The following is a 26,853-nucleotide window of genomic DNA, read 5'->3' on the forward strand; positions in this document are numbered from 1 at the left end:
TGGATGGCATGGGATTGTGCTGATTTTTGTGTTTTTTTTCGATTTTTTGGCTGCTGTTGGGGCTTTTTGCCCAGGGGTACCCAGTGGTGCATGGACTGAGTCTTTCTGTGGGGGGTCTCTTTCAAGTAAACATCATGGAGGGCATGGATGGCATTGGATTGTGTTGATTTTTGTGTGTTTTTCGATTTTTGGGGGTATTGATGGGGCCTGTCCATGTGGGTGGGGGGCAATAGTGCTGGTACAGGCAGGGCCTGGCCATGTGCTTGGGGTGCAAGGGGGCATTTTGAAGGCAGGCAGTGTTCTCAGGCCTGCACCCATTTTGCCTAGCTTTCATCCATTATGCCCAGGGGTAGTGAGTGGTGCATGGACCAAGTCTTTCTGTGGGGTGTCTTGAATTTAAACATCATTGCGGGCATGGATGGCATGGGATTGTGCTGATTTTTGTGTTTTAAAAAAAAAAAATTGGCAGCTGTTGGGGCCTTTTGCCCAGGGGTACCCCGTGGTGCATGGACTGAGTCTTTCTGTGGGGTCTCTTTCATGTAAACATCATGGAGGGCATGGATGGCATTGGATTAGTGTTGATTTTTGTGTGTTGTTTGATTTTTGGGGGTGTTGATGGGGCCTGTCCATGTGGGTGGGGGCCATTTTGAGGCCTGGTCCAGGCAGGGCCTGGCCATGTGGGTGGGGGTCTAGGGGCAATTTTGAAGCCTGGCAGTGTGCCTTGTTGTGTCATAGGCCTGCACCCAGTCTGCCATGCTTTCATCCATTATGCCCAGGGGTACTCTGTCAGTGGTGCATTTTATTGGTCTTTCCATTTTGGGGGGTAGGTATAATAAAAATGCTTACTTGCAAACTATTAATTGAAGCGCTATATATGCAACATTTATGTAACTGATGTTCCTCTGGCTTTGTTTGCTTTTAGGTGCAGAAAGACAAATCATCAGCCTCATCGTTCCTCATCAGTGCCAGGAAGAAGTCCTGCTGCGGTGTGTGCAGCACAACGTCACGTATGGCCACAGACAACTCTGCAACTTGTGCAACTGCGGCCTGCTCTTCTGAAATCTGAAGAAGATGGCCCCAAAAAAAGTTGCCCGTAGCTCCTCTAGCAAGAAAGTTGCCAGTAAGGAGCAGAAGAAGCAACTGGCGCCACTTACCAAGGAGACTGGTGTGACGACCGCCACATTTTTTGGGATAAAAAAAAGTATGCCTGCAGCAGCAGCGGGGTCTTCTGGGGACCAAGCTGTGTGCAGCACCTCTGCTCCATTGGGCTCAGTGCCACCACCACCACGCCAACTTAGGTCCAAGACCTTGAGTGCTGCAGAGGCAGCCAGTATAGTTGTTCAATCACCATCGACCAGTGATGTTGGCTCATCGCAAGAAAGTAGCAGCATCCCTCAATCAACACAGGTTGTTGTAACTCATCTGACAAGTGTTCAGCAACCACAGCCGCAACAACAACCACATGTGCAAGTACAAGCCCAAGTACATGTGGAAGGAGAGGCGGTGCAAGGAGAGGAGCAAGCAGAGGTGCATGGAGCGGCACAAGTGCCCACAATAGTTGTTCCTCCCGAAGTAGGGGCACATCAGGAAATCGACATTCAAGCCGAGGTATCACATGTGGAAGCCACTCCTCCTGATGATTCATTGTCTTCCACATCCCCAGCAAGGAAAAGATCAAGGATGGTGTCTACTTCTTCTTCAAGCCCCCTTCCTTCTGATGATATGGATGAAACTTGGGAACCACCAGTGCTGCCTGAGAGTGAGGCACACCATGATCTGACAAAGGTAGCTAAGCGTAAAAGGAAGGTCCCCGAAAGTCTCAGAGTCATGGAGTGTGATGATGACGCTGAACAAGAAGGGGAGTATATTGCTCCTGCTGATGAAGACTCTCACGACGACGACGCAATCATCATAGGCGTCACTCCAGCCTCAGCGGGCATGCAGCACACAGACATTTTCACCCTAGCCCGAAATGCTGCTGAGCGTGATGATGATGATGGCGACGTGGGAATGGGACCACCACGAATGCAGTTAACTATTCCACCAACACCACCACCTACAGCTTCCATATTTTCTCACCAGAAGGGACCTCCATCCACCTCGACCTCCATGTCCTCAATTAGTGGTGCTGTAAGTGCACAACGTACTAAATTTCGGCAACACACATCCTCCAGTTCATCTGGCATTAGCAGCATTCCCAGTATCGCCTCCACCGCTCCCCACAGACATTTGAAGTCTGCAGTTTGGGACTTCTTTAGTGTTAGCCCAACAAGGGAAAACATAGCCATTTGTACCATTTGTAAGGTTCGAGTTAGTCGTGGTAAGCTTGGTACCTACTATGGTACCGGAGGCCAGAGAGGTCATCTTGAGAGACAGCACACTGTCAAATGGCATGCGCACCTAAGGGAGATCAAGGATGCCCGATTTGCAAGTCAACAAATTGTATCTGTTGATGTTTCATCTGCTGATGACGAGGAGGAAGAAGAAGCGTCAAACATTTCTTCACTTACACCCAGTACCCCTGTCAGCAGCAGATCTATGAGCCACACTAAGAGTGTGGGAGAGAGTGAGACACCAACGTGAAAAAGTTCATCACGGAGCGTAACTGGGTCGCAGAAGTCATCATCATCCCGTAAAATGGTCCAGCCCACCATTAGAAAAATGTTGTTTTCAAAAGCGCCATATGAACGCAACCACCCAATGGCGCGTCTGTATAACAGTAAGCTGGCTAAAATGCTAGCGCTGGACCTTCTCCCTTTTTCTTTTGTGGAAGGGGTGGGTTTTCTTGAAATGGTGGCAATGCTATGCCCTAAATGGAAGGTTCCTAGCCGGTTCTATTTTGCCAGAGTTGCGATTCCAGCACTACATGAAGATGTGCTGGAGGTGATTGGGGCAGCTTTGCAGAAGAGTGCTGTTCACACTATACATCTGACAACAGACATGTGGAGCAGTTGCGCAGCCACTGATTACATGTGCATCACTGCACACTGGGTCTCTTTTTCAGGGGTTAAAGGCAAGATAAACGCAGGTGTTGACAAGGACAAAGTTTATAAAGCTGCTCGGAAACATGCAACAATAGCCATGTTTGCCATGGAGAAAACTCATACAGCAGAAAACATTTTGCATGAGTTTAACACAAAGGTCTTTCAATGGCTGTCCCCAAGAAAACGCATGATTGGTTATGTTTCCACGGATAATGGCGCCAATGTAGTTAAGGCCATGGATATGGGTAACTATTTCAGAGTGCCGTGTCTGGCGCACTGTATAAACCTGGTTGTTAAAAAATTCTTGTTTGAAGAAAGTCCAGTCTCCGAGTTACTGACCACCTGCCGAAGAATGTGCACACATTTCAACCATTCTTTTAAGGCCCGGAAGCAGCTGAGGTACCTGCAATATGAACATAAATTGCCAGTAAAAGCACTCATCCAGGAGGTGGCAACACGTTGGAACTCAACCTTCTACATGCTTGAGCGTCTGTATGAGCAGTATGCGGTAGTCGATCAGTATTTCTTTAAACTGGGTACACCTATGATGGACATGAGGATACAGGTGGAGCAATGGCACCTAGTTAAAAGCCTGACAGACATGCTTTGTCCTTTTGAGGTCTTCACGCGTGCAGTCAGCAGGGAGGACTGTAATTTGGGAAAAGCTATCCCATTGTTGAGCATGCTAGAGCACCGACTGAAGGCGGTGTGTTCTAAGTTTGAAAAAGATGGAAAGGAAGAAGCATTAGAGTTGGCGGAGAAGTTATTACACCGCCTACTTGTCGATGATCGCCTTGAAATTATCAAGACAGAACAGCATTACATTTGTGCTACTATGCTGGATCCACGGTACAAAAAAGGCAGTGGCAGGCAGAGTATTCTTTCCTTTTGATGACGCAGATGTTACAAAGTACAAACATTGGCTAGCTGTGTCAGCCACTCGGTTTGAAAGAGAACGGCAGGAAATTGAAGGAAAAGGCAGTACATCAGCATCAGCAGGCCGTCCGCAGTCAAAAAAATCCCTCTCTGCATTTGTGGCAGTGGCAGAAGTGAGTGATTTTCCCTCTCAGCCGTTAACGACACCAGCAACCGTATCATCTGCACCAGACACAAGAGTAATATCGGGTGATGAAGAGGATTGGCTAACTCAGCTTGGGTTTGCTTCTGAAATGGTCCCAGAAAAAAGTAAGCAAAGTGGAGGAACCCGGGAGAACCTTGAGTTGATGGTGCAGGCCTATCTGAATGACTCAACAGAGGTTCATCTTTCTCATGACCCATTGGCGTATTGGCATGGGAAAACAGTTGCTTGGACAGAGATCACCAACCTGGCTATAAATTACTTGTCTTGCCCACTTACAAGCGTGTCCTCTGAACGTGTTTTCAGTGCTGCTGGTGGCATTGTAACTTCCAAAAGGACCCGCCTCTCGCCCAAAAATGTGGAGAGGTTAACAATGATCAAGATGAATCAGCACCTCATTCCACCAGATTACAAAATACGAGAATGCACGCAGGAAGAAGACGAGGAGAACACCAACTTAGATGAGGGAAGTTCTTCTATGTTAAGTGAGCTACTCCCGAATGAATTCGCAGAGTTTGAGGACGAGCTCTTCTTCCCTGACACCGAGCCTTGAAAATGAGTCAATGAATCACTAACTTTCTTTTTCGTCCTTATTCACTTTTATTCCTGTGTGTCTCTGTCTTTGTTTTGCAAAATCTATATAACAAAAACTTTAATCACCTAATCACAAAAACAAGCCCATCAGCAGAACTGTCTTCACTTATTTGCTTATTGATTTGAAGGTGCCACAGTCTGCATTCCTCAGGTTCACAAGTTCACAAGAACATGCTCCTCTATCCTCCTCCTCCAGACTCCTATTTCCCTCAAAGCAGATGGCTGGATTACGTCCAATGAAGAAAGACTCTACACTTGTGGGGGTGTTCTACTTCTTTGCGGGTGAGTTGACGGCTCTGGGGCCATTGCTGGGAAGGTCTAATACCGGATAAAAGTGTTTTGGAGAAAATCCATGAGGAAAACGGTTTTGCATTTTCTGACATTTCGCTCACTACAGCGTTTTCGGGGGCCTGTTTGGGGGGCTTCCTGTTGTTTGTGGGTGGGTTTTGGGGTCTTTGAGCAACGCTGGGTATGGATACTTGTGATTGCAAGTGGTTTGAAGAAAATCCATGGTGGCAAAGGGGAGTTAGGGCCTAGCTGCAGAGCGCGCGTGGAGTGATGTTGGAAATTTGCCTGGAAAAGTCCCCATTTTTGTAGTTTTGCTTTTTGGCTATTTGGGGGTCTTCTACTTGTTTTAGCCTGGGTTGACGCCTCTGGGGCCATTGCTGGGAAGGTCTAATACCGGATAAAAGTGGTTTGGAGAAAATCGGAGCAAAAAAAGTTTTTGCCTTTTTGCTCACTATCATGTTTTCGGTGGCCTGTTTGGGGGGGTTCCTGGTGTTTGCGGGTGGGTTTTGAGGTCTGGGAGCAATGCTGGCACAGTCTAATTTTGATTGCATTTGTTTTCCAGGACATCCATGGTGGAAAAGTCGAGTTATGACCTTGCTGCACAGCGCGTTTGGACAGAATTGAAAGAAGGCCGAAAAATATTCTAAGTATGAGATTTTCCATTTTTGCTTTTTGCCTGTTTGGGGTGTTGTGCTTTTTTGCGGGTAGGTTGGCGGGTCTTGGGGCATTGCTGGGAAGGTCTAATACCAGATAAAAGTGTTTTGGAGAAAATCCATGAGGAAAAGTGTTTTGGCACCTTAACTTAGGGCTCGTTAGGGATAGCACTAGCAGCAGGATTGCATGTGTTTCGGGGTGTTCTAGATTTTTGCAACTGAGTTCTGGGGTCTTAGAGCACTCGTGGGTAATGTGTAATTTCGGTTGCAAGTGGTTTGAAGAAAATCCATGGTGGGAAAGGGGGGATTTGGCCTAGTTAAAGAAAGCGTTTGCCACTATTCTTAACTTTGGGCTCGTTAGGGTTAGCAGTATTGTATTGCATGTGTTTGGGCGGGGGGCTGTTTGTGGGGGGGTTTGCGAGTCTTCGAGCGATGCTGGGTATGGATACTTTTGCTTGCTTGCAAGTGGTTTGAATACAATCCACGGTGGGTAAGGGGGGATTTGGGCATACTTTACTTTCAAAGTACGTTTTGTCACCATTTTCTAATAGGCCTCGTTTTTTGAGATCTGATTGGGGGTCTTCTACATTTTTCGACTGGGATTAGTAAGGGTCTGGGAGCACTGCTGGGAAGGTCTAATTTTGTTCTAAAACACAGTTTACAGTACACCTAGCTTGAGGGGAAAGATCCGCTAAATTAATTCGCCCATACTTATTTATCCTTCAAAAGGAAACTCAGACAGAGTACGCACTTTCAAAAATATTGTACTGTCTATTAGGAAACTCAAAGTGTGACTTTTTGCACTACACAGCGTACATACCTTATATTTATTTGTCAGTGGTGCTCTAAGATCACTTCCTGTTTTTCCATCAATAATTACAGCCCGGGTTTCAGCCTGTGCAATGGGAAATGGATGAAGTCAGGCTTCACATTAGCTAGCCGCAATTCAGCATCCGCAAGGCAGGCAGTGGACAGGGTGTCTTCTGGTCACCAACATTGATGGACGGAGCGTCAGATGGAATGGAGGAGTCCCGCTAATAAGAGGAATGGTTGGATGCATCTTACAACTTCCCAAATTCAACAGGACAACTGCAACAACATACAGATACAGTATCTGTTCTTTTCTAATTAACTTTTAAGTAATGTTATTGAGTGTGACTCTGCATTTCTTTGATCTCTGCTTCTAAATTCATCCCTACAGCCATTGGATAGGTTTTACTTCTGCTATTTTTTTAACCTAATTTAATGTACAAAGTGTTTCTCTGAGTGCAGAGATAGGCAAGTGAAAACGCATAATTATTACTGCAGCCCTGTACTGTCGCATTCTTTCATTCACGGTTGTCGAAAGTACTACTTACTTTTCAGTAACCATGCATGCAGTAGTGCATGCACTTCCTTTATGTCACTTAAAAGATTAATGGTTAGCTTTGTACCCAAAGATTTGTTTATCTTCAATTATTGTTTGTCCATGCTGTGCTTTTTTTTTCTTCTCTCAACAAAACTTTCTCAAAAAACCCCATTCCCATCCATTTTCCAAACCCTAACCCTCTTCCCCCGGGCTGTGTGGTTTTGATTGATGTGTGACTAAATGACAGCAATAATTCCACACACTTGCTGGGGAGGATAAGGTTATAGCAACAGGCTGGTGAAGGAATCCGAGGATATATTCTTACTCAGCTTGACACCGAGTCACTATTGGCAAATGAAAGCAGATTTTCATGTGCGCCATCAACTTGATTGGTCATCAAGAACATCCTCCTCCTAGACGTGGCAAATGAAATTATTACGCTGCTGTGTCGTTCACCTTCAGTACTATTTCTTGTAATAGTAGCCAATGTCAAAGAAATTCAACGCAAGTAGTAGTTATACTTTAAATACTTTACCATTTGTTAGGCTACATTGTGGCACTGTTCTAGTGTACTGTCACCTGCTATATTCTCTATCGTACCGTTCTAATGCTACGGTAAGGACAAACAAGGTTTCATTTTCTTTTTTTTCAGATGCTGCAACTGCCACTGTGTAACACCACAAGTACCACCCCAATGATGACATTTCATCCGCCCAGGATTGCCAACCTTAATCGCCATTTCGCGTGCAGCCAGCCCTGTGCCTAGCCCTATTTCCAAACACAAATTACAGGTAAGATAAGCGTTTGGGGGGAGGTAGTATAATGAAGTATTAGGAGAGACGAGAGAGTGACGGTCCTAGGACTATTGAATTCACTTACTCTGTGAGAGGCACTTAGTTTTGAAAACATTTGTGCCATTAGTACTTACACAACTTGAATCAAGATGCCACTTAAGTTTCAGGACTGTTGAACCCCCACCCACCAGCCTCAAAAGCAGTAAAAAAAAATTATGCTAAGATTAAGTTTAAAGTATATTTATATATACAGTAACATAAAAAATCGCCCGCAAGACCCAACCCACCCCCCCTCCCGAACCCCAACGAATGTCCCTGAAAACGAAGTCCAAAAAAGTAGAAAACCCAACTCCCAGTTCCCACCCCCCAGAAGTCTTTAAAAAAGGGGCAAGGGACAGTCTCCTCCTACTGGCTGCTGTTAACTTTTCGGGCCAGGTCAGCATGCTCCTTGCGGAGGGTCTCAAGCAGGGTTTTGGTGTTGAGGAGCTCCTGCTCGAGGTAGGAAACCCTCAGGGAAAGGCGCTGCATCCTTTTTTTGCTACTGCTGTGGGGGGCAGCTGATGTTTTTGCTGCTCAGCGGTGGCGGGTGGCTGCGGTACCCCGGCTCCGTACCGCTGGAGACCTGCTGCGCTGACTGGCTGACCCAGGGAGCGCGGAGGAGGATGCAGGTGTCGCCGTGGATGTTGTTGACGTACTCTGCGTGTCCTCCTCCTCCTGGGCCACCAGCCGCCGATATTCTGCGACAGTGGCCTCCAGCCTCCGTTGCCGGGCCCTTTTAGCCAGCTCCTTCCTTGTTGGTTTGGAAGGAGCATCTATATGAAGAAAGAAAGACATAGTCTGTAACCAATGGTCTTTAAGATTAACACAAAATGATTCAGCAGAAAGTTGTGTCACAGTAGAAGTAGCAACTTGCAAGCGCAGTACATAACTATTGTGTCCAGTATCTATCTAACCTCCCACTTCTTCATCCTTGCTCTAACATTAGTGGGAGTTTAAGGAATCAATTCTACGAGCACTATGGACTCACTCCATTAGAGTCGACTATGACAGTACACCAGTCTTATTCTTCTTCCTCTCTCTTGTTTAGCAAAATTGGTACGTTAACTTCTGCAAGCCGGCATAATGCCAGCGCAGTCAACTTGCACCAGAGAAAAACAGACGCCTGCCATGATGAGTGAGACAGACTTGCGTTATTGTACCAGTCCAGTACATGCAGGTGGTGATGCTCTTACTTTTCTATTACGGGTATCACTGAGAATACTCTTTACAAGGGCTACTGCTTAATTAATTTAACTTTCACCCTACAGTGCCAATGAATAGATACTAGAAAAGAAAAATGAAGAAGATAAATAATCTGATTATCTATCACTGCACATGGTATGTATTTGCTTACATATGGGATGACTTTAGGTGCTTTGCTTTTTATTGAGTGAACAGTGATACATCCACACAAGAATGACCGAGTTCTACTAAACTTATTAACAGAGGTAGTGAGTGGCCATCGTAATAGCCGGATATATGCTGTGCTTGCAATACAAACTACTGCTACTATTCATGGTAGTATTCGGACAAAATTACAACTTCTTTTCCTTGCCTTTCCTACACTGGGACGGGCGTGCGGGTGCGGTGTTACATGCTCTTCAAAGTAACACTTAGTTCATCCAGTGACCGTCTACTCTCTCGAGATACACATATGCTATCCAAGAGTCAGATAGTACCATGATCCAGGCATCCATCCATTCAAACTATATGTCAATCATTCTTCTTCATGTCTCTCATCTGGACAAACCTTACGTTTTCTCATGGGGAGCACACTATGCAGTCTGCAATCTCAATAAGTAAGGAATATAAGAGCTTACCACTGCCCGCCACTACCGTGGCAACCCGCACAGCAGTTTGGTCCGGCACTTGCACCGCCTCCTCCCCAGAACTTTCCTCCTCCACCTCCGTGCTGGGCCCAGCACCAGATGTTCCACCTACAAAGTACATTTAAGAATTTTAGATGTCATAGACATACGCCAATCACTAGTATTTTGTCTAGGAATGAAGAAATGTGAATACAGAAAACAATCTAATAATTTGTGACTGTCTACTCTAAAGTAAAAATGTCCCTTTTTCCAGGGAAGGGTGTTGGCACAACTGATGAATGCTTGCTTTTTAACACGCACCATTTGTCTCATAACAGACAGAAGCTTCACTTCTAAGAACAAATCATCATCACTAGGACGGAGGGACCAACGATTCAGCACCAAAAAGAAAAATTAAAGTTTAAACCAGGCGAGGGCTCGGCTCGCCCACAATAAATATGTGAAATAAATCACTATAAGCACTTTTCCATTTTTAATCAACCGTTTATGTTTTATGACAAGCTTGATTTTAATAAATATTTTTACTTTTAATAAAGCTTTAAAACTTAAATAGACTCTGTGGTTTTTGGTCATGAGTGAATGAGCAAAAGGTTTTGCAATTTGCAATGCATGAGCCCGTGCCTCTGACACTTCTGGACTCTGACTCCGTACTCTTGTCCTCCGTTGGATAATCATCATTGGGGATCAATCATCGATGAATTCGGGAGATAAATGACTCTGCCACACTATCTAGTCAGTAAGGAGATTGGGGGTTCTTCAAAGTCTGATATTACTGAGGTATGTGGAAAGTCTACCTGCGCCTATTATAATTGATAAACAATGCACTTTAGTGCCCATAGTTCTGTTTGTACAGATTTGTCCCTGCAACAGTAGTAGTATGGATTGTCCTCCTATCCAAACCAAAAGTAAAGTAGTATCTTATTCTTTCTTGGTGGTCATTCACCTTTTTATTGTTGGTAATTGTCAAAGCATAAACATTTAGAAGACTTGAAAAGACATTATGGACAATCCCAGAGGACTGCACTCAGTGCATAGAGCTATTGCTGACTAGAATGGGAGTTGCGTTTTACACCTTTTGCCAAATGTTTAATCTTAGTTAGCTACACAGACAGACAAATAAGAATAATCTAGTAATACCACAGGGAGTCATAGTCGAGGCAGGATAAGAATTTAGATACAGTCTACAAGAAGATCAAAGACGATTTAGAAAAAATCGAATGAGGAACGCTAGGAAAAAATAGGTACTCTATATTAAAATTAAAACTTACCGGGGCCAGCAAAGGAGCCCTCGCCTGACCGATCCTGGCCTTGTTCAGCAGCAGCAGCCTCCTCCAATGTCCTCTTGCCCCTGGGGGGAGCTGATGTACAACATGAAAGAAAGAAAGACCCAAAAACATGGATGATTGTTGTCAATCAAATCAAACATTTCAAAAGAACAATAACAAAATCTTTTGGCGAAATAGCAAATAGACAACTATTCAACGGAATATATTGACCTATCTCATGTGGTCTACTACGATATTAGTATTGCTTGATTTGCGGACCGTCGACTTGGAAAGTTATGCAACTCACTAAACAAACTACTAAAAAGGTTCGCCCAGGACTGGCAGGCAGCAGTCCGCAGCACGCGAAGTGACAGACAAACTCCATCGTGATTGCAGATCAGCGACAACACTAAAAAGTTTCCTACTAAATTAACCAGTCATTAAAATACTCAAACTATCAATCCATCACCACTATTTCTTCTTATTGCCAGGTGTACAAAGGAAGGACTGGATTTGAGTCTGTAGGGGCAGATTTACAAGCCCCTTGCGGCTCTTTTGCTCCATTGTTGCGTGACTTTTGTGACACAGAGGCATAACAAAAGAGGCGCCATGGTGCGGCGTATATTAACAACGTGACGCATATGGGAGATGCATCATGTTGTAAAGCCCTGCGTCATCAGGGGGCGTTCCGGCGCAAGGGAGGGCGTTCCTGCGCAGGAATGCATCCTAAAAGTGGCTGAGGGAAATCTACAAGATGTCAATCAGTCACTTTTAAGACAATGATGCGTGACTCAAACCCTGCGCCTGCTTGAAGCAGACGTACGGCTTGACGCAGCATTGGGGAGATAGGGCACCCCAGAGTAGTGCTGGAGCTGCGCCATCGTTGTGACGCAACTCTAGCAATGCGCCGCCTTTACGGCACAGATGCGTAAGGCTTCTGTGACGTTTTGGGCCCATGGTGCGCCGCATTGCAAATACGGCGCACCATGGGTGGTGGTGGTGTGGCGCACAATTACTGGCGTATCCCTGCTACTTTGCAGGGATGCGCCGGTAATTGAAAATCTGACCCTTAGTGTCAAGCATTACGCAGTTCTTTACACTACACTCATACATAATTTCTCAGGCCAATGAAATGAACACAAAATAGAAAACAAATAAGCATAGTAGCAAGGCTACTGAGAAGGAGAGCAGTGCACCTGAAATGCACAGAAGATTTTGAAATATAATTTACCTACAATGTAATCGGCAGCATTATTGCTCTTGGTAAAAAACAAAAATTTGCAATATAATAACACACAGAGCGGGAGAAAACAGAGTAGTGATGAAATAGCTAGAAATAGCTACTACTACTCACCAAGTCCGGGGATCTTGATGCCGAGCACATCCAGCAAGTCGCGTTCCCGGTCCATGAGATCCGTCCAGCGGTGGGTGGCCTGGTTGTAGGTGCGCCGTACCCCAGAGTGTTCAAACATGGCCCGGCACACCTTCTCCCACCGCTTCCGGCGCTCCTGGATCCCGTAGCCAGTAGCGATCTTGCCGCCTCCCATGATGGTCTTGGGGAGGCGGCGCTGGACATGAAAGACTAGTGCGGCCACCTCCTCCGCACTAAAAATCTCCCGAGCTATAACTTGCTCCCCCCCTCAAACGCCCGCACGGGAGCTGGGCACGGGGTGCGTAACCCTTCCCCTTCGCGGGCTGCTTCCCGGCTCCCTTTACCATTGGTCTGGGCAGAAAGGAAGGTAAATAATAAAGAAGAAATAGAATAGGGAAGAAGAAAAGAAAAGAGTTAATAAAAGTAGTTTAAAATTAACCCAAAGTAGCAGAAAACACAAAAATATAGAGCTAGAAAAATAGAGGGATAGATAATAAGTAAAATAGAACAAAAAAAACTTCAAAGAAGCAAAGGATGGCAGAGATTGACAGAGGATACAGAAAGCATGCCCAGAACCATAGCAATGAATGAAAAACAAGATGGCCGCGCCCGTTGACGACCGCATGGGTAAGTTCCCGCGAGATTTTCCCCGCGATCACACGCAAACATGTACTAGCGAGCCGCACACTTTGCGAGATCACACATAGCGCCCGGAAACGGAATTACGTCACGCAAACAAGATGGCCGCGCCCATGTACGACCGCTTGGGTAACTTCGCAAACGTTGCGCTACAAGCGGCTTGCGAACACGCAAAAAATCACACGAACAAACACGCCGTAAAAAAACCAAATCGCGTATTCGCACGAATTCGTGGCTTCGGAAATCGATCTCGCACAAATTTGCGCCCCGCGAATCGCGCAAAATTGCAGGAAAACAATTTTTGCTAAACTAAAAGCACTCAGCAGGTGCAAAAGTTCAATCTTAACATTAGTAACCATTCCCTCTAGTGCTTCCTGAGGGGCCCCTCCAGAGTTCAGTTGCCTACTTGCAACTATTCTATGACCCTGCTCTGACCCTCACAGTAGGCTCAGTGAATAGCTACAAGTATGCCAAAGGTCCTGCAAAAAAAATTAGACTGCAACAGAAAGCAATTACAGATAAGGAAGCAGGTGCCAGACTGGAAGTTCAAATTCAGTGAAACATTAATCAATCAGCCCCTAATTCATTCATGTCAGTTGAGGCAGGGCAGGTGTGCTTTTCCCCCCATAATCTACAGTGATGGCATGGGTGAGCCAGAGGGTGGCAGTGGTGAAACAGAGGGTGGCAGTAGTTAAAAAGAAGGTGCTGTGATGAACCAGACGTAGAAACAACATGGTCGCGACCGTTGCTACCCGACAAGTAAGTTCGCGTTTGCGAACTGGTAAAAAAACCTCGCGAAACGGCAGAAACACTTGCGGAACCCCAAAAAAAAAATCTGCTAAATTCGCGAGAGTTCACGGATTTTGCGGATTGCGAATCCGTAAATACGCCATTTCGCGGATTGCCAATCTGCAAAATTCGCCCATGACGCAGAAGAGGCCTTGAGAAGTTGAGCGAAGTGTGCGTGCGGGAGAATACATTTTTACAAGAGTTAGCAGATATCTGGGAGCCTTCCCGGTTTTAATTTTGTGCATGTAGCTCAGGGCTTTGAATTTCACTCGGCTCTCTACACTGAGCCAGTGAAGGTCCCGAGGCGCCCTGAGATGTGTTTGTCTATCTTGCAGCCGCAGAGTAAACGTGCTGCTGCATTTTGGGCCAGTTGAAGGCGCCTAGTGACTGCCTTGTTAGCCCCCAGGTAGAGTTTGTTCCCGTAATCTAACCGGGAGGTCACCAGGGCATTTACTACAGACCTCTGGGTGTCCACGGGCAGCATCCAGAGGATCTTCCTCAGCCAGCGCAGAATAGTGAAACAGATGGCTGCCACTTTATTCACCTGGGCTTGCATTGTCAGCCCATTGTCTATAGCCACTCCCAGGTTGCGCAAGTGCTCGGATGGAGATGGGAGGGGTCCCATTTCGGCAGGCCAGTGCTTGGAACTCCAAAGATAATGTTTTTTCCCAAGGATCAGGACCTCAGTCTTGCCTCCATTCAGTTTGAATAGGTTATGGTTCATCCAGAAGACTATTTCCCTATGACCCGACTGAAGGAGGGAGGTGGGGACCTGATCCGATTGTGACAGGGAGAAAACGATTTGTGAGTTGTCAGCATAGGTAAACAACGTGAGTCCTGCACAATCCGCAATATGAGCCAAGGGAGTGATATAAACATTGAAAAGAAGAGGGCTGGGAATCGAGCCCTGGGGTACCCCATAAGATGAAGAATATGTTCTGGACGTAGAAGAATGAAATACTTCCTTTTGACTTCTTCACACGTGAAGTAAGCAGGGAGGACTGTACTATGGGCCAAGCTATCCCTTTGTTGCACATGCTGGAACAACAGCTGAAGGAGGTGTCTGAAATGTACGCAGGTGTGGATGACGAACAGTAAGGTAGTAATTCCTTTTTCAGAAGTGGATGTTGCTTAGTACAAAACTTTGTTAGTTGAGCAAGCCATTGATTTTGAAAACGAACGGCTGGTAAATAGAGGCCCCAGGCCAGAACAAGTACTGCAGGGCATCCAGAGTCAAGTTCTACTTCAGAGCCTGAGGGGAGTGTGTTTGCCTCCCAACAGTCACCGGCAACAATACCAATAACATCAACAACAGCAATAATGGATCATCCACAGTGCAATCGGCAACTGATTGGTTTCTACGGCAGGGGTATGGTAAATCCAGTGCTGATGCAAAGGCAAAAGAGGCCGAGCACATCTAAGCACCCCTGAGCATTGAGCGGACGCTCCAGACCTATCTGGATGACCCAACAGAGGTCTTCATGGATCTAAACCCATTGGTTTGTTGGTATGGGAAAAGAAGCCAATGGACAGTGCTCAGCAGGCTGGTGATAAAGTATCTGGCTTCCCTTGTCGCAAGTGTCTCTTTTGAGCTTGTTTTCAGTGCTGCTGGTGCCATTGTAACTTTGAAAAGGACCAGCCTCTCACCCAAAAGCATGGAGTGGTTAACCATGATCAAAATTAATCAGCACTTTATACCACCGGAGTACAAAATTCCTAAATCACAGCAGGAAGAGGAGAGCGACTTCGATGATGGAAGTAGTGGGTTAGATGACCTACTTCTGTTCGAACCACCAGTTTGAAGACGAGCTCCTCTTCCTTTGCAACTAGGCTTTCAAACTGTTACTTTCTTCCTTCCTTTATATGTGTGTGTATCTGACTTTCTTGTTCAAATCAAATCACAACAAATCCATCACCACCGTCTACTCTTTTTATTTCTCTATTGGAGTTGCACCTCTGTGCATTTAACTGTCCATTCCTCAGAGTCCTGCTCCATCTTCCTGACTCACCCTAATAAATACATTTCCATCAAGCCAGACATTCAATGGAGAATAGTACAAGAAATGGTGCCTCTAACAGTCCCTCCAGAAGAAGTGAAACATGACTATATCTATCCTCCTTTCGTATCCGAGCCAAAACTCATCACTGTCCGAAGGTTACAGCCTCTGCAGGCATCCACAACTATTCACTGTTTTAACTTGGCTTTCGCCAGTCAGCAGGCATCCAAAAGCAAACTCATCACTGTCAGAACAGAAGGTACTTGGCAGAGAAAGACAAGACTCTTTGAAGAAACTTGCTGACATTTCTGCAAACTCAATTGACCAATGACCGCTACCCAGGGCACAGCCCATCACATCGCTTACCATGTGAACCAACTTCAACTGCAATAAAGTGCCACAGATGAATAAGAAGAAAACCGAAACAGTGACTAACAACACTCAAAATTAATGTGAGTAATAATGAGGCCACTGCCTTGTTAAAAAAGCACACACCTGTCAGAACTAGGCATCTGATCTGACAGCCAAAGAGAAGAGCAAGACAGGTAATGATGGCATGGATTGGATGCTTGCTGACTCTTAACGATTGCTGTCGTTTGTGTTGATGTTGTGCATGAAGTCGAACTCTACTAGTAATTAATCTACCAAGTAAAAGTGGCTCAAGTGGCAGTCAATGTTTCCCTTCTTGTTGTTTAATAACCACATTGTACTCCTACTACTGCAAGTTCATGCCAATATCCATTGCACTTTTTTAATATGGAATATGGACTTAATCAGAGTCACTACAGACTGAGTTGAAGTTGGACAACACGTACCACACCATGACGATGACCATACTATCTTTGCAAGCAGTCAGTCAGTAGGATCGGAGATGATTGATGGAATAACTGCATTTCATGAAGTGGCGTAAAAGATAAATACAAAAATTCAACAAGAACCACAGCAGACCTACATGTCCGTGTAGTGGTGGAGTCAAGTGTAGTGGTATGACTGACAGCGGTGCATTGATTTAGTCACTTAATTTTGAAAATGCTAGGTTGCTGTATATGTCTTTGTCCGGCTCTATCAAAATTTAAGCTAAATAGAGGTTGGGTCATGGCCTGGTGCCGTGGGCCTGTTCTGTCCTGTTGTTGTTGTAGCTTAATGCTGTAAACAGAGTAGACATATGTATCCAAGCTGCCTCAGTCTGAAAGTGTTCTCTCTTCTCTTCTTGAACTCCACAATAAATTGATGATTTTTTTTATTCATTGCTTTTCCAATACACCTTTTGTTTTTCCATCTACACTTACAGGCTGGCCTTTACCCTGTGCTATACTGGGAGAAACAACTCACACTTACCTTACCACCAATCCGCATCAGGCAGGCAGTGGCACCCAAGATTGCTGTACGGAGCGTCCATGGAAGGGAGGACCAAGAGGAATGATGAGATGCAACTCCACAATTTGACCAGGATAATACGGTAACTTTAGGATCATTCATCATTCGTCATTTAATTAATTTGATTCCCTTTTTCTCTTCAATCATTACGACTATGTGTTATTGTTGTTTGCTAAATGATCCCTACAACTATTTTTTAATTTTCTTTGCTATCTTTAAAGGTAAGTAAGCCCGGTACAACATGTAATTTGGGTCTCTCTGAGGGCAGACAGGGAAAGCAAATTGCATATTAATATACTGCTGCCCTGTACTGTCTAATTGTATAGTAGTAGTTAGTAAGTACTACTCATTAACCATCTTCACCATGCATTTCCTTTTTCTACTTTTATAGATTTATTGGATAAGATCATGGTCGTCTGCCAAGATTGTGTTTTGCTTTTGTTGTGTCCATGCATACTGTTTTTCTTTGTCAAACCATTCCTCAAACCCCCCTTCCCATCCATTCATCAAACCCTAACCCTCTTCCCCCGGGCTGTGGGATTTATATTGAGGTGTGACTACATTAAATGTACAACAACAATTGATCACACGCTTGCTGGGGCAGATGTGGTGAAAGCAACACTAATTCAATTTTAAGGCAGGGCGAGGATCTTTTTTTGTTTGCCTACCCATGCTCAGTCTATGTGCAAGCCAATATCTTTTTCCAAAGGGACCTAATACATCATAATTAATTATCGGCATTGATTGGATTCATCATCAACATCCTACCACAGAGCAGTAAAGGTTACGAATTAGGATTAAGTTAAGTGACTTGACACATCTACAGTTTGTAACTTCTTGTACTAGGTTGTCCCGGCCACCATAATGTTTTATTTTACTTTAGCAGCTGCAATATTGTTTATTTGGCAGTCTTTTTGTCTATTGTACATTACTTCATTCTACTACTCCTCATACAGTCTCTCTCAGGCGAGTGACTGTCTCATTTTTTTTTCTTGCGAATGCTACTGCCAGTGTCTACTACTACCACCACAACCATGGCATCTTCTCCATTCTCTTGGGAAACCATGCAGCCATCACTGTGCTTAAATTAATCATCATCAAGCACAGGTCAGATAAGTTCGGTGGGAGGTATAATGGACTAGGAGGAGAGACTGACAGTACTAGTAGGTCAAATAACTCAGTGAGGGGTACCTCATCTATCTAAAAAATCGGCAGATTATTTAAATAAAACACTGGCTGCGGCCCTACAGCAGCAGGGAAACCATGTGACATAAATTCGTAAAACAGTAACCCCCCCACAAAACATTAACATTGTATGTTTAAATATAAATATAATTTATTACCCTAACAAAAATAAACTATCCCACACCTGACCCACCCCTCTCCCTAACCCCAACCAATGTCCAAAACGAAAAAGTCAAAACAATGTCCATAATAATAAACCCCAACGCTCAATTCCCACCCACCAACAAAAGGAATGAGAAAGGAGCAATCCAAAGGGGTCATCTTACATTCAGCTGGATTGGAGGTGTTTATTGATGAGGATCTTGACCCGCTTCGATAGGTGCTCTTCTAGGCATGCCATTCGGAGGAGCATCTGGCGGCAAAATGCCCTGCAGTTGCATCCAGGGTAAGAGGCAGCAGTGCTGGATGGTAGAGAAGTGCGGCGGAGGGCGACTGCCTAACCGCAGCGCCGTACCACTGGAGGTGGGGCCTGGCTGGAGCCCGGGGCATTGGAGGAGGCTGCAGCTGCTGCGGCCTCCTCCTCCTCCGCCTGAGCCACCAGCCACCAGTACTTCTGACAGATGGCCTCCAGTTTCTGGTGCCGGGCCATGGCTGCCAACTCCTTCTGTGTAGGTACTCCTTGGGAAGGAGGATCTATATCAATAAAGAAAAAGAATATTGTAACCAATACTCTTAGCAAAACTGAAACACAAAATTAATTCAACACATAGTGGCACAGTAACACTAGCAAGCACAGTACATAACATTGGTGGTAAGTATCGATTTTCCAACTTCCAAGGCCTCTAACATTTGTGGAAGTTTCAGGCATTATACTAGCACTATGGACTCCAGTACACAGTACACCAGTCTTCTTCTTATTTCTAGTTTAGCGAAATTACATAACCTTGTTGTAGCCGGCATGCCAGCTCAGTCAGCTAAGCTTGCACCCAAAACAAACATACGAGTCATGACGCAGACTCACATTAGTTTTATTTACTACCGTCTGCAGGTGGGGAAGCTCGACTATTACAGGTAGCACTGGCCATACTCTCTTTGTTACATGAAGGGTAATTGTTCAGTTTTACTTTTACCCTGCCCTGGCTACTACAAAAAGGCAGATTATATATCTGATCCAATGATCATTGCTTATTATGGGACAACAACAAAAGGTCAATAGCGGTCGGTGGTGGGTGTACTGCTGGGCGGTGACATGGGAAGGGGAGGGGCAGTGTGGGGGGGTAGTAAACTATGGATTACGGCCAATTACATCCTATTTTCTTGCGCATATTTCTGTATGTGGCTGTGCAGAATCCCTACAACAGTAGTGGTTTGTACTATATCCTATAAAATAGTCAAATATCTGGTTGGGCATTTTGTTGGTGGGAATTGTCAAAGACTCAAGATTAAGAAGACTGCAGAGGACAACCCAAAGGACTGGACTCAGTGGCTAGAGCTATAGGCCAATCTGAGTTTTATTCAAAACCTTAAAGAAAGAGTGGCCAACTGGGCAAGCTTAGCTACAGACAGACTAATAGTAGTAGTACAGAGAGTCATAGCAGAGGCAGTTATAACTTAGAGGCAGGATAACAAGAATTTAGAAACAGATAGTTAAGTTCAAAGAAGATTTTGTAAAAAATAGAATTAGGAAGTGGAACCAGAATTAATAGTTCGGAAAAATAAGGTGCAGTAAAAGTTAGTGAAATATAATTGTTAATATTAACCACTGGAGGACTTACTGGGGCTAGCAGCAGAGCCCTTAGTAGAGGAGCAGCCCTCTGGCTGTCCCACCGATTTAGGCCCCGTTGTCTTGCCCCTGGGAACTGCTGATCATATGAGATAAAATAAAGAAAGAGACAAACATTAATGATTGTTGTAAAACAAATAAAATATTTTTTAAAAACGCTCAGAAATCATTTTAGGAAACAACAATTGCAATAAAATTGAACTATCTAATCAGATAAACTAGTAGAATTATTGGCTTGTGGGATTCACAGACTGTCTACTTATTTATGAACACTAATCTAGTGTTCCATTCTGATTCCAGAATACTAACTAAGCCTAAGTACCACCTGACCAAGCCCACCTAATCCAGATGGGCCAATTGTTCACTAAGTCTGCATTTCCTTTTATTTTAGCCCTCAAAAATGCATAGATGAGATGGAGGACACATGCATACATTTATGCATACACCAAATTGTTGGTTGGATGCATCTAATGTTCTGCTTGTGACTGACACTGCTAAGCCTACCACTCACTAAACAAATTACAAAAGGTTCTACTAAGGACTTGGGTAAACAGCACTCAGTGACAGAGGATGCGTCTCGCAGACAGCTAAAAAATGATCAACTAATACTAACTAAACTTATCAATCCATCCACCACTATTTGACAAGAGGACAAAGGAAGGACTAGAGTCTCTCTAGCAATAGTTACCTAACTAAAGTTCTCTAAATTAAACTCTTACATAATCAGCCCAAGCGAGCGCAAAGTTGCATACAATTAAGTGTAGCGCTGAGCACCTGTGTCCTACAATCACAGAAGATTTTGAAATGTAATTTACCTGCACTGTAAGCAGCAGTATTCTTGTTATTTGGAAAACATTTATACACAATACTTATACTACTATATATTGGCTACTCACCAAGCCCCACAACCTCGACACCTAGCAGGTCCAACAGGTCCTGCTCCCGGTCCAGGATGTCTGACCACTGGTGGGGCAGCTGGTTATGGGTGCACCGGATCCCTGAGCAGTAGAACACTAAGCGCGCACCTTCGCCCACCGGCGGTGACGCTCCTAGGTAGGGTACCCGGAACCTGGCCTGCCGCCTGCTGCCAAGGTCAAGGGAAGGTGGCGCTGTACAAAAAAAACAAGGGTGGCCACCTCCTCCTCGCAAAAAAGCTACCGGGCCTGCACCCGTGCAGGGCACAGTCTGCCGCAAGGCAGGCGGCTCATGGGGGCAGGTGTCTTTCCCTTGTTGGAGCCAGTAGTGCTACCCTTCACCATGGTTCTGGGGTGTGTGGGAGGCGGAAAAGAAAAATTAGAAGGAAAAAAATAAAGTTAGGGGAAGAAGTAGGAGCTTAAAGAAGGGAGTAATGTAAAACAGTAGAAAAGTTAAAAAAAACACAGTAAAAGTAGAAATAAAATGCAAAATATAGACTTAGGGACAGAGAGAGATAGATAATAAATAAAAAATCAGAAAAACTGTGTAAGAACTAAGGATTGCAAAGATTGAGGGAGGAAAGAAAAGCAGGCCCAGAACCATAGCATAGAGTGAAAAACAAGATGGCTGCGCCCATCGCGACCTCGCGGGTAAGTTTGCGCAATATTTTCCCTGAGCCCGCATCACAAACAAGTAAAAGGTGTTCCCGAACATGAAATGCGCATTGCGAACACGCTATACGCGACCCGGAAAAGGAAATAAGACATCACGAATGGGCGGCACAATTGAAAAACAAGATGGCCTCGCACATAGGTGCCCGCCTGGGCAAGTTCACGAGATACTATCCCCCAAGCACGCAAACAGCGTCCCGAACACGCAAAATACTCGAGTAGCTCGCGTAGCGCTTAAACATCTTTGTGTAGCTTTACGTAGCGCGACTATGTAAACTATGCCTAGGGTTAGTTTAAAGCCGCTCTCACCCCAAACACTGGCACTAGGATGCAGTTTGGGGTGAAATATAGCATGAAGTAACAGATTTATTTTCATTTCAAGTAATTACATAACATTCTGTGTAATTTTCATGTAATTGTGCCAAGGTCCTAAACTACTGCACCTGGAGACTCTATACTGTTTCTTGACACTTTTTAACCTAAACAAAATGAATTTTAAATATTTTGTCTCATGTTTCTTATTACATTTTTCCCAATGTTCAGAAATTGATTGTGGGTTTTTTGCTGTGTTGGGTTTTGATTGTTTATATAGATTGATACTAAGAATACTTTACATACTTTTACTAATCTATTCCTGTCAGCTCTGTGGCATAGCTACCAGGGTTTGAGCCAGGTTGCAATTATATCAACTATGTTTTTAACCTCACAAGTTTGTTGCTTTATTCATTTCAGTTCACATACATCCACCCTGTCTGATTAAACAGTTTCCTACAGTGCACATCTGCTTTCATAATCAGATCTTGCTATGCAGTGATGGGTTCAGTTTTCAAGGTGTTTGAATGAGCCCTCCGTCTTTTGACTCGCATATCTAGGTGTGACCGACTTACAAAACTCCATGGTGAAATGTTATCAAGTTACTCACGTATGCTTATTCTTGTGTGGTGAGTACATTTCCCACTTCTTGGAATTTAATCACTCAATCAATCAATCAAGGAGTTTGGTAAGTGTGACTACTCACCCTTAAGGGTCTCAAGGCGCTAGGGGGGGGTCTTATTCACGTAAGAAATACTCCTGAGAACTGTCACCAATTCCCCAGAGAACTCACATAAGTATTCTATTTATACACACAGAATGATGTGGGGTCACATTTCCATTTGAAGATAGATAACAAAAAAGTACTTTTGCTCTTTGTAATTTTTTCTTTAATTGGTCTTCATATTTTCTTATATTTCATTTATATTATATTTATATTTTATTTATTTATTTATTTTTTTTAATTTTCCCTTTTATTAGTCTTTATATTTTCCCCGCTGAGAAACATTTTCCAATACTCCTATCAAATTTGGGGTATTGCCCCCTGGTTCCCACCATGAAAATGGATTTTCTCCTGATCTTGAACAGCCCCCGCATATTTGTTAATATTCCAAATAGAAAATATTATTTTAGCCTAGTGAAAAATACACAAGAAAACTAGGTTATGTGAGTGCTTCTTCTACCTTTGTGCATTGCAATTTTTGGTTCTTCACTAAAGGCAATACACCATGAGTGATGTTTGTTGCTTTAAAATTTTCATGACAGTTTAAATATAGGGAAATATTGAACACTAGAATAAGAAGCATCTACATTGGTCTAATTAAAGTCAAGCAAAGGACCGCCAGCAGCTAAATGCATGCCAACAAATTTAGCTCGGACGATTGTGGCTGTTCTAGAGACCTAAACATAGGACAGATAATGCAAGGTCAAAACATCCATAGCTTTGTGACATGTCTACCAGAGACATCAGAGAAACACAACCATAACTCTCTCAAATGTTGGGCCTGGCCTGAAGTTAGCCTTGCATCCAAATATCACTGAACGTAATGAAAGGCCATTTATTGTAGGAAGTTGCAAGAAGACCTGCAGAGCACAGGGCCTGGCAGAACAGTTGCATTCAATGTTTTGCTATAACACATTAATAATATTGAATTCATTACTGACATGTTGTGGTCACATTACAGAGGAAATGTGCAATACTCACAATGCATTGTTAATGGAATTGGAGGTCACTTTATAGGTTTCACCCCTTGTGCTACTGGTACCGGTAAAATATTTTTAAATATGTCTAAACATGAAGAAACAAAATGGCATAAACCATATACACATATTTGCAGCATAGAATAAACTGCATTGCCTCTAGACACACAAATATTGTTCACACAAAAACGCTTAGACTATGCCCTTCACAACGTATGTAGGTGGGACATTGTTGTTACCATAATAACCTTTAGAACCACTGAAATATGCTGGGGTTATGGCGAGTCATGTCTATAAACTCTCCCTGTGCACTGTTAACGACCTCATTTATGATGTCGCAGTTGACTTTGCAAATGACCACTTCAAGTACACGACAGTTTACTAAGTAAACAACAATAGAACAATCAAGGAAGCGAGGGAAGCAAGATGGCGGCTGCGTGAATGGAGCCACAGAGTAGCAGCAGCGGGAATGGTGCAGCGATAGCCGAGATCCCCCAGAAACGATAATGTTAGCCGGCTTCTATATTAAATTAATAAATAATGCTGTGGGTTACCGTTTGGCTGAGTGTGACCACAAGCTCGGCGGAGGTCAGGCTGCGATGGGTGCTGGCCGGCGTTCTCGTGTTGTGGGTCCGGCATCACTGCAGCGGCAGCGGCAGTGGGCGTGGCAGTGCTGTGAGGCGAGGCAGAAGAGACGCCGGGAGAAACACCGTGAGAGACGCGCAGAGCAGCGCGGGTCGGCAGAGTCGTCCCCGGAGCTTGGAGAGAATGGCACCTAAGGCAGTGGCGGGTGCATCTGCAAAAGCAGCGGCAGTGGCCAAGAGGAAAGCCCAAGCCACTCACCCGGTAGAGCAACTTGAGCAGGAGTCTAAAGGGGATGCATCCCCGGTCAAGCTGTCTACACCCCGGGTGAGTCTTCAAAAAAGCAAGTGACACCCTCTATTCCTGAGCTAATTGCCTGTAGTGGCAGGGGGCAAAATGCTAAGGATGGGGGTGATAATACAACTGAAGCTGTTGAACCCGCATCACAGAAGGCCACCGCAATAGGTATGAGTGCGGCATGCACCCCTCTACCTGATGACACGGGTGATCAAACTGCTGATTTGACAGGGGTCCTGATGATGTTGGGGGACGCAGGGTAAGAGCTTGTAGGAACCGAGGTGCAAATAGCGGTCAACAACCCCGATAATGGAACCCCCATTATACAAGCACGTGGAAGCCAATCAGAGATGGTATCAGAGACGGTATCAGGGCAAGGGCGAAGTGCAGGTGCAGATGTTGGAGGAGGCGCAGAAGGTCTGTGCCCCCCCCTGGTTCTAATGACCCTAATGGATGGTAAAGACAAGGAAAAGTACAAGGAGAAGGACAGCAGCGAGTACTTTTATTCCCTTTCTGAGGAAGCTGAATCGTCGGATGATGATAGGAGCTCATCTCAGGGGGGAAGAGACCTTGAGTCCGACAGTGATATAGAGCAGAATCCTCCTAGTACAGCCAAAATACCAAATTCCCAAGGGAACCCCCCGGACCAGCCTATGCAGAATCTAACATGGGATCATTCATCAGCCATGCCACTGCAGGGGAGCCCAAATGCTGAGGCCCCGGTAACTCACCCCCTGCTTTTAGATGTCATCTACCAGACGATCCTCACGCACAGGGAGGAAGCACGCCAGGACATTCGGAAATCTCAAGCGGCAATGCGCAAGATGCAAGGCGTGGTAAGAAAGCTTTCGAAAGCATATGTTAATGTGGGAGATAGAGTTACAAGTCTAGAGGAAAGGATTGTCGCGACCAAATGCGAGGCTGCCGCAGCTATTACCAAAGTGGAGTCGCAAAGCACCCAAGTCACTGACATCCAGTGGAAAGCAGGCTTGTGATGTATTCCTATAGGTTCTGTATCGATCCCCCTATTCCTGACCCTATTCTGGTTAATGAGTTAACTAGCAGCCATCCCATGATGCAGAAACCGTTATCTGATTACGCCAGACCACGGCACAGGAGCGCGTTATCTGATTAGGTCATAACGCTTGCCATCTAATTAGGCAAGCAATATTCCTCCAGCCCCTGATAAGGCATACGGAGTTCTCAAAACAAATCAAACCTATGACAACCTGGGAAAAACCCTGCGGCCATTGTTTTGATTTCACCGAGAACTTTAATAAAAGAATGCGCTAACGACCAGCTCGTATGACATCCTTATTGACGTATCTATGTCCATCCTTACGTCAATCTCGGCACCTTACAGGTATAAATATTACCGATATTGCCTTAAGCAAACACACGCGGTGGTGACGAGATCGGAGCAGGGAGACTTCCCGAAGCCCAGCAGAGAGCGAAGCCCACTAGCTGCCCCGCCTTCCTGACGCGCTGAGAACGAGACGCTGCCTTTCTCCTGCCGAGAAATCCAGCTCCGGCGCTTCCGAGCAGCCCTTGCAGGCAGCTTGGAATATCGAGACCTCAGACGAGAGATACTATCCCTCAACCATCCTAGACCTCAGGTACGGAACTGAATAACCCCTTGCAGAGAATTCTTGAATCAGTCACTTGGCAAAACAAACTTAACTTAGACTGCTACTTTCTATCCCCGCCCACGTATTAGGCTTAGGTCAGGTACACTGGGGTAGGCGTGGTTAGAAGCACCAGTTGAGTACGATTAGTCAAATGTTTATATGTATGTATCTATTTTATCCATTTTAAACCACTATATGGCTTAGAAACCATATAAATGTTTTTACAGTATTATTTTATACTTCTGCTTTTATTGTATGCACTTTACTTAACCATAAGTATTGCAATAATATCGATTCATTTCTCTTGTACGAGAAAAGAGACTGATCAATAAATAACATCTTTTATTGAACACGCCCGTCTCTTCCTTTTCTCTACAATCTGGTGAAACTAAGAATGCACGTACTGACTGAGTAAAATAAGTTTTCTTTTGTTTTCACACAACTCTAGAGATACACTCTTGATTAGGGGAGAGCAAAGTTGTCATGTTCTATGGTTGTCAGAAACTAAATCCCTTCTTGTCTATCCAGGGAGGTTCAACTCCTCCTTGTCTATTCGAGAAAGTTTCTAGTGAACTCTGAGCTAGCTGGCAAACCCAAAACTTTAAGTCTAATATCGACAGTAGAAGACCTAGTTAACGTCTGGTCTAGGTCTATACTATTGGAGGTATTATTCCAATGCGCAGAGCCTATTGGGATAATTGGAACTACACTACATGGCGCCAACGTGTTTGGA

Source organism: Lissotriton helveticus, chromosome 2_1, assembly GCF_964261635.1.
Source record: "Lissotriton helveticus chromosome 2_1, aLisHel1.1, whole genome shotgun sequence".
In the NCBI taxonomy this organism is placed as follows: domain Eukaryota; kingdom Metazoa; phylum Chordata; class Amphibia; order Caudata; family Salamandridae; genus Lissotriton; species Lissotriton helveticus.